Source organism: Chenopodium album, chromosome 9 (assembly GCF_948465745.1).
Source record: "Chenopodium album chromosome 9, dcCheAlbu1.1, whole genome shotgun sequence".
NCBI lineage: Eukaryota > Viridiplantae > Streptophyta > Magnoliopsida > Caryophyllales > Amaranthaceae > Chenopodium > Chenopodium album.
Genome location: NC_137842.1, coordinates 20,510,124 through 20,518,804, shown reverse-complemented (window position 1 = coordinate 20,518,804; position 8,681 = coordinate 20,510,124).

Sequence of the window (8,681 nt, the reverse complement as noted above, 5' to 3'; positions counted from 1 at the left end):
GTTCTTCGTTCTACAATGGGGAACAAGTACTTCGACGCAGAAAAGTTTGCTCCTCCCGCAGGACTTGCTTTACCAGAAAAGTTCGTAGCTACGGACTTGCCAATATTTAAGGTGACCAATAATCCACAAAATCATTTAATGTGTTTTACTAGCACCATGGCATTAAAGGGAGTTGATCCTAAGCTTTATGCTTTGACTTTCCCTTTATCTCTAGACCCAACTGCAAGAGAGTGGTACTATGGGCTAGATCCAAAATTCAAGGCAACATAGGAAGATGTAGTCTCGACTTTCATTACCCAATATGAGAGTAACGTAGAGTTCAAATCCACTCTACGTGAACTCGAAATGCTAAAGCAGGGCGACAATGAAGGCTTCCTTGCTTTCTATGGTAGATTGCGAGAAAAGGCGGCCCATCTTGCCCAAAGGCCACCCGAACTCGAATTAGTACAAAAATTCATTGACAACTGTCATGAAAAGTACAACAAACATCTACGTTACCTTTGTTTAGACACTTTTCAAAAGGTCTATTCCGTAGGTACCAAGATTGAAGATGATCTTACTAAAGAAAAAGCAAATAAACCCCATCATTCATCATCAACCTTAAAATAACTAAAAGAAGGGGAATGATAGCACATCATCCTTTATTGACGTATTTACGACCACCACGCAATACAATAACACGAATCAATATAATGATCCTAAGAAAAGATGGACAATAGAAAAAAAATTTACTCAATTTCCCGTGAGCTATAAAGAATTGCTAGAGAAATTAAATGAAAAAGGTTTACTTGCACCAACAGGACCAACACCACCCACTCCACTAGAAAGAAGATTTGCTAACTGAGATGGTAATGCTTATTGCGCTTATCATAGAGGCAATGGACACGATACTGAACGTTGTTTCGTCTTAAAGCATAAAATACAAGATTTTGTAGACGATGGGAGAATTCTCACGCCTAAGCCTAATAATAATGCATCCCCCTAAGGGGTGTTTAACATCGATGAAGACCATATGGGAAGTGATATGTTCAATCCTTTGAACTATATCACACATATAGGAGAACCTCTATCCACAATACTCATAGGGGCAACTAATGAAGTATGTGGACTATGGGACGACGACTTTCAAGACTTATATGTCTCTACGTATGCCGCCGTCCCACCTCCATCTTGTTTACAAAATGAAACAAATGGAGCGCTTGATTGGGATCATTTCTTGGGGAAGTCACAAGACTTATCAAATCTCTCCTAGGATGAACAATGACATTAAGCTCAACTCATGGAACATCTTGAAATGGAGGCACGCTCAAAGCCTCTAGAAGGAAGTTGGTTTATGAGTCCTACAACTAATCCTAACGAGATAGATCATCTAACTCATTCTAGGCGAGTTTACCAAGCACCACCACCAAATGGATCTTCGACCACACAAAATCAAACTCAAGGTCAAATGCAAAATACAATACCACCTCCACTTGAGATGGAAGATCCATTGGTCAAACAACTTCGCCAATCCAAGGAGAATGTTAGCATTTGGGAACTCTTAAGTACTTCTAAAGAACATAGGAATTCCCTTATGAATTCTCTAACGGCTTTGTCCGTAAGCACAGACACAACCCCTCAAGAACTCGTTAACTTGCTTACTAGCGAGAAATCTGACAAATCAATCATTTTCACTAATGATGATTTGCCTTCAAAAGACACTACCCACAACAATGCATTATATTTAACTGTGGGGTGCAAGGGATACAACATCCCTCTAACTTTGGTGGACAATAGGTCAGCTGCAAACGTATGCCCATTACGAACTGCAAAAAATACTTAGGCCTTAATCCAGAACATGATTTTCAATCAACAACACAAAGCATTAGGGCCTATGACAATTCGAGAAGATCGGTGTGTGGAACTATTAAGCTACCAATTACCACAGGCCCAATACAAAAGATGGGTGAATGCCACGTTATGGACATAAAACCTACATTGAACCTTCTACTTGGACGTCCTTGGATACATGAGTTTGGTGCAATACCATCCTCATTTCATCAAATGATTAGGTTGAACTATCAAGGGCTTCCTATGACTATACATGCTTCTCCACTTAAAATAGCAATAAATGATCAATCACTCTTAGAAATAAACCACGATAATGATGAAGAGGACATGTAGGGATTTGCCGTGGAGCCAATCTACATAATAGAAATGGAGGAATACTTGGAATAACCTTTCAAGCTTGATCCATATTCCACCCGGATAGTAAACAACATCTTACTCAAGAGTAGTTACTTTCCTGGGATGCCTTTAGGAATAAGAATGAAGAAATATTTCTTACTTCCTATCCCAAAGAAAAGCTTCTCCTTTAGATTGGGATATAAACAAACCAAAGAAGAATTGAAGTCTCACGATGCAAAAAAAAAAGCACGTAGAGACAACAACAAGAAAGGGATAGTCACTTTACTCCCATCCTATCAACAAACCCTTAATGGACAATTCATTAGGGAGGGAGAAGACTACCCATGCTATGACTTTCCAGAACCACTAGTTTTGGAAGCAATCAAGAATCCTGGATTCGAAATATTTCACGACTGCTACTTCTTGGATGACGATTTTAGTATTGTCAAATCAAAATACCCAATTCCAGGGTGCTATGATAGGCAAGCATTTAACTTGCTATTTGGACTAGAACAAAATCATGTCGCTGCGATGACCAATCAAAATATCATCCAAGATGAAGCTTTTGAACCACCTTCATTAATCACCCCTTCTAATGAAACCTTAGAGCATGGGTGGAGGAAATCTTTCAAGTGGACCAATCACAAAGGCGATAAGCTTGAAATAGTCACAGGTGAAGGGAAGATGTTTGAAGAATCGGACAATGAATCTATTATAGACTCTAGGGAAGCTGAGAATCTAGGCCTTGTGCCCATTACTTAGTCTTTATTTTCTAGTTCTAAGGACAAAGATCCCAAAAAGGATTCTTCTCTTAATGTACTTTCTTTTGATTCTAATAATATGAGCTCTATTTCCGAGTATATGCCTTCTATTGAATCTTTCGAATGCTATAACAATCAATCTAATGAAGATGATAATATTAATAAGTTGGTTGAACTAATGAATGAACGAGAACAAAAGAACCCTATCATTGAAGAAACTGAAACAATCAATATAGGAACTAATGAAAACAAAAGAGAAGTCAAAATTGGCTTAACTCTAAATCTGGAAGAGCGATCGACTCTCATATCGACGCTCAAAGAATTCGAAGACGTGTTCGCTTGGTCATACAAGGACATGCCTGGAATAGATAGGGAAATTGCGGAACATACCATTCCCTTGAACCCTATCTCTAAACCAGTAAAACAAAAACTTCGACGAATGAAACCTGACGTCGCGTTGAAAATAAAATAAGAAGTGCAAAAATAATTGGACGCAGGTTTCATTCGCGTATGTAATTATCCAGAATGGGTAGCGAACATCTTCCTAATCCCTAAAAAGGATGGACGAGTTTGCATGTGTGTAAACTTTAGGGACCTTATTAAGGCTAGCCCTAAAGACGATTTTCCTATACCACATATTGATATATTGGTAGATAACACGGCTGAACATGCGATGTTATCCTTTATGGATGGATACGCAGGTTACAACCGAATTTTAATGGCAAAAGAAGACGAAGAAAAGACATGCTTTATCACCCCTTGGGGTACGTATTGCTATACAGTCATGCCATTTTGTTTAAAAAATGCGGGAGCTACGTACCAAAGAACGGCTACGACTCTCTTGCATGATATGAGGCATAAAGAAATAGAAGTGTATTTGGATGATATGATTGTAAATTCCAAAGATAGAATGGGATATATAAAAGCTTTACGCAAATTTTTCACTCGCATAAAAAATACAACATGCGATTAAATCCACAAAAATGCGCCTTCAGAGTAACTTCCGGCAAGTTACTCTGATACGTAGTAAGCACACGCGGTACTGAGATCGATCCCTCCAAAATAAAGGCAATTGTTGACATGCCTCCCCCTCAAACAAAAAAAGAAATTAGGGGGTTCCTTGGCAAACTGCAATACATTAGTCGATTTATCAACAAATTAACTGTGACTTGTGAGCCAATATTTAAAAAATTGAAAAAAGAGGAAAAACATGAATGGGACGATCAATGCCAAAGGGCTTTTGAGAAAATCAATGATTATCTTAAAAGTCCTCCGATTTTAGCACCACTAGTACCCAAACTACCTCTTAGGCTATACATTAAAGTTACAGACACGGCCACGGGCGCCATGTTAGCACAAGAGGTAGTCAAAGTCGAGCGTGCAATATATTACATAAGTAAAAAATTCATCCAATATGAAACGAAATATAGCACCTTAGAAAAGAAAAGTTTAGCATTAGTGTGGGCAACTAAAAAATTACAACATTATATGCTACCACACACTACTCATGTGGTTTCTCAACAAAATCCGATAAAGTATTTGTGTGAACAACCACCTATACAAGGAAGAATATCTAAATGGTTGGTGATGTTGGCCGAATTTGAGTTAAAATATATTCAAGAAAAATCAATGAAAGGAAAAGTAATTTCCGACTTTCTAGCCTAACATCCAATTCAAACAAGTCATGCAGAAACTACTCATCTTCCGGATGAAGAGATTCTCGTGACACAAGATGACAAATGGGTAATGTACTGCGACGGTGCATCCAATCAAAAGGGATGTGGCGTAGGAGTGTTACTCATAAGTCCAGAGGGAGCACATACTCCAATCTCTGTCAAACTAGACTTTGAGGTTACTAATAATGCCGCAAAATGTGAAGCGTTCATTATTGGATTAGAAGCAGCAGCTAGCATAGGTGTGCAAAAATTAGAGGTATATGGAGATTCCAGTTTGATTATAAATTATATAATGAAAAAATGGAAAATAAAGAACTCCACAATGATATTATACCAAGCACACCTAGAGCAACTCGTCGAGCACTTTGAACATATTGACTTTTAATATCTCCCAAGGGATGATAATTAATTTGCCGATGCGCTAGCAAAATTAGCCTTAATGATCAACATTCAAGATCACTTGAATGTGATGCCATTATGCATTGATAGAAGAGAAGAACCATCATATTGCAATGCAATAGAGGAAATAAATGACATCGAAGGGAACAATCCTTGGTATGATCATATCCTCCAATATATTAATCATGGCACATATCCCGAAAATACTTCATCGAAAGACCAACGAGCCTTACAAAGACTTGCGGCTCAATATGGTCTATTAAATGGTCAATTATGCAAAAAAGGGCCTAATGGTCAAAGTTTATTGTGTATAGACCAACCCGAAACAACACGCCTTATGGAAAATACTCACAAAGGTGTTAAAGGACCTCACATGAATGCTAAAATGCTTGCAAAAAAAATTTTGCGACAAGGGTACTATTGGTCCACTATGGAACATGATTGCAAACAATATGTCAAAAAATGTCCAGAGTGCTAAATGTTTGCTAATTTACAACACCTTCCATAATTCGAACTATATAATCTTACTTCCCTTGGCCCTTTTCAACTTGGGGAATTGACATAATTGGAAAAGTCTCTCCAACAGGAGTAGGAGGGCACGAGTACGTAATAATAGCCATCAGTTACTTCACCAAGTGGATTGAGGCTGCTTCTTACGTGAATATTACTTCTAAACATGTTGCAAAATTTCTCGAACGAAACATATTTTGTAGGTATGGAGTTCCACACAAACTAATTAGTGATCAGGGATCTCAATTCAAAGTTGAAGTCGAGACCCTCTTAACTCGTTATAAAGTAAACCATCATCACTCATCCCCATACAAACCTCAAATGAATGGAGCTCTAGAATCGGCAAATAAAAATATAACAGTCATCATTAAGAAAATGTCAGAAAATTATAAAGACTGGCCGAGTAAACTACACTTCGCACAATGGGGTTATAGATCGTCTATACGAACATCAATAAGAGTAACTCCGTACTTTTTAGTTTTCGGAATGGACGCAATTCAACCAGTCGAACTGGAAATACCATCCCTACTCATCGTACTCGAAAGTAAGCTACCGGCCGGAAGCTGAATGGGTAAGAGCGAGGTATGAGGAGCTTTTATTGCTCGATAAATGACAATTAAGAGCTTTGCATCGTGTACAAGTCTACCAAAGGTGCATTGCGCGTCATTTCAATAAAAGAGTAAAACCAAGAAATATAAAAGAAGGTGACTTTGTACTAAAAGAGGTTAGGGGTCCACCTACCGATCCAAGAGGGAAATTCAAACCTAATTGGATAGGTCCCTACCGCGTAATTGAAATCCTATCAGGAGGAGCTGTCAGATTAATGGACATTGGAGGAGATGAAATTCGCCAATTAATAAACATTGATCGACTTAAGAAATATTACATATGAAATCCGGATTAACTCGTTCATTCATATAACTAACTTTATTTAGCATTCAATTGAAAGATTCTAAGTGTTATGTATTTTATCGAATGACACGATAAAATACATAATACTTGGGGGGTAATTTAGAAATAATAAACCGCTCTAAGTGCTCAGATTTTTAAACGAACTTCACGGAAAAATCTTCACACTTGGGGGGGGGGGTAATAGCACATTAATAAAAAAAAAATTCAAAACACTCGTAGTACAGGTGTCTCGCGCAACTGGAATAGTTGCGCGCGACAGGTTCTCGTAACCTTAGTTTTTGCGCGCGCCACCTAATCGTAAAACTGCAAACCCGGACTTTTTTGTTTGAACAAATTTGCAACTTCTACTTACGATAAAAGGAGGGCGTTTCATGAATATAACACATGTACTCGGAAAACATAAAAATTAAAATTTGATTTAATTCCTTTTAAACAAAGTTTGATTAATTTTTTCATTTAATTTTTACTTAAGGAGTTAAAGGAAACAAATAAAAATAAATAAAAAAAAAAAGGAATTAGAACTACACAATGACCTGATTTGGTGATACGAATACGTAGGCAATCTATATAATTCGGTCATATCAAAATATCAAAACATAAAGCTCCTTTTTTATTTCATTCAAATTAAAAAAAAAGGAGAGACATTGTTGAACTAGATCATAAATAAAGAAAAGGGGCATAGTAGTGATTAAACTTTATTCAAAAAAAAAAAAAGAAAAAAAAACAGAGAGAAATTGTGTAACACTCCAAGGCTTCACTATATCCTCAATTGTCACGGATGATGGAGGAGTAGTTTAATCGCAGTATTTTCAGAAACCTTATAGCTTTCTCCTACAGTCTTCTTCTTAACCCATACATTGTTCTTCAATTTAGAAATAGGAGCCTTTTCAACCCTTTTTCCCTTTTCCGAAGCTTTTGTTAGAGTCCTCTTTCGAGTTTTGTTGCGGAGGTTCCTTGATTATCACACCTTTTTGTGCGGGTTTGGAGGGAGCTTTCCTTTTGGATTCCTTCGAACGTGCCTTAGGAGATGAGAAATCCAATTTTCTTCTCACTCCTTTGTTTTGGCCACTAGGAGGGGCAGTGGTGGCCAAATGCATTAAAGGCTTGGATGGATTGCGAGCCGTGGTAGTTTGATATTGAGATCGGGCCTTGTTTAATTCGCCCTTATCCGCAGCATTCATCCAAGCTTTATAAAAGGAATATAATACAATACTCACAGCAGGATTTTGTACTACCCACCTTGAAAGACTTGACCAATACTCTATCCAACCGAAAATTCGCTCGGATCTAAAAGTCACATCTTTGGGTGCATCACAATCATGCGGGGGAATAATCTGTTTCATCCCGTATTGTCTCATTACCCTGCAAGGAAAAATGTAAGTAGCACTAGATAGGCCTAAAAGCCTAATGTAAGGGCAATTGAGACTACTCCCAACCATACTATTTATGTTCCACCAAGGAATTACAAAACGTATGTTAGGAACCCCGTGACAGAAAAACGACGTCCATTCCTCTTCATTTTTGTGCTTGTAAAGGATTCGACGTCCAGGGAATGTCCGTACTCCATTAGCCTCAATATTTTGTGGCTGATCAACTATTCGCAAAAGCTCCATGAGCCAAATCTGAAAATAAAAATAAAAAAACCAGTTTTTACACGAGCAGGTGGCGCGCGCATCAGAATAAGTTGTGCGTGCCATCCGCGCGCAGCGCAGAAGATTGCGCTGGACATACCGGGGCAACTTCACGGCTTGCGCTCAAAACACGCCTTCCTGTGAAACCATTTTTGTTAGGGTCTCCTCTAAGGCAATTCAAGCATAAAATGGTTTCTGCCAATGCCAAAGGAGCGGGTGAATGACATCCCTCTAATTACTTTACTACGGACACCATGGAATAATTTCCATATTCTTTGCCTGTCCTAAGCAAACAATTGACAACAAGACAATAGCATAAAGCACGAATTTTAAAGCGTTGTTCAATAAATTGAATTAAATTCACGCCTTCTTCAGTTCCAATATTGGTCATATCATTGTCGGACAAGAAGAAAAATCTTTGAAATATAGGTTTGGGATCCGACAATGGGGGCGAATAAGTCACAAGGAGAGTATTGTAGGGAAGCCTAGCAAAGCCTCGAACTCACCAGGAAGGAAAATAATTTCGTCCCCTTTAAATAATAAAGAGATGGTGGTTGGAGTCCCAATGGTTAACGGCGGCATGAAGGAAATCAAAATTAATCACTAATTGCATATAATTCAATAGA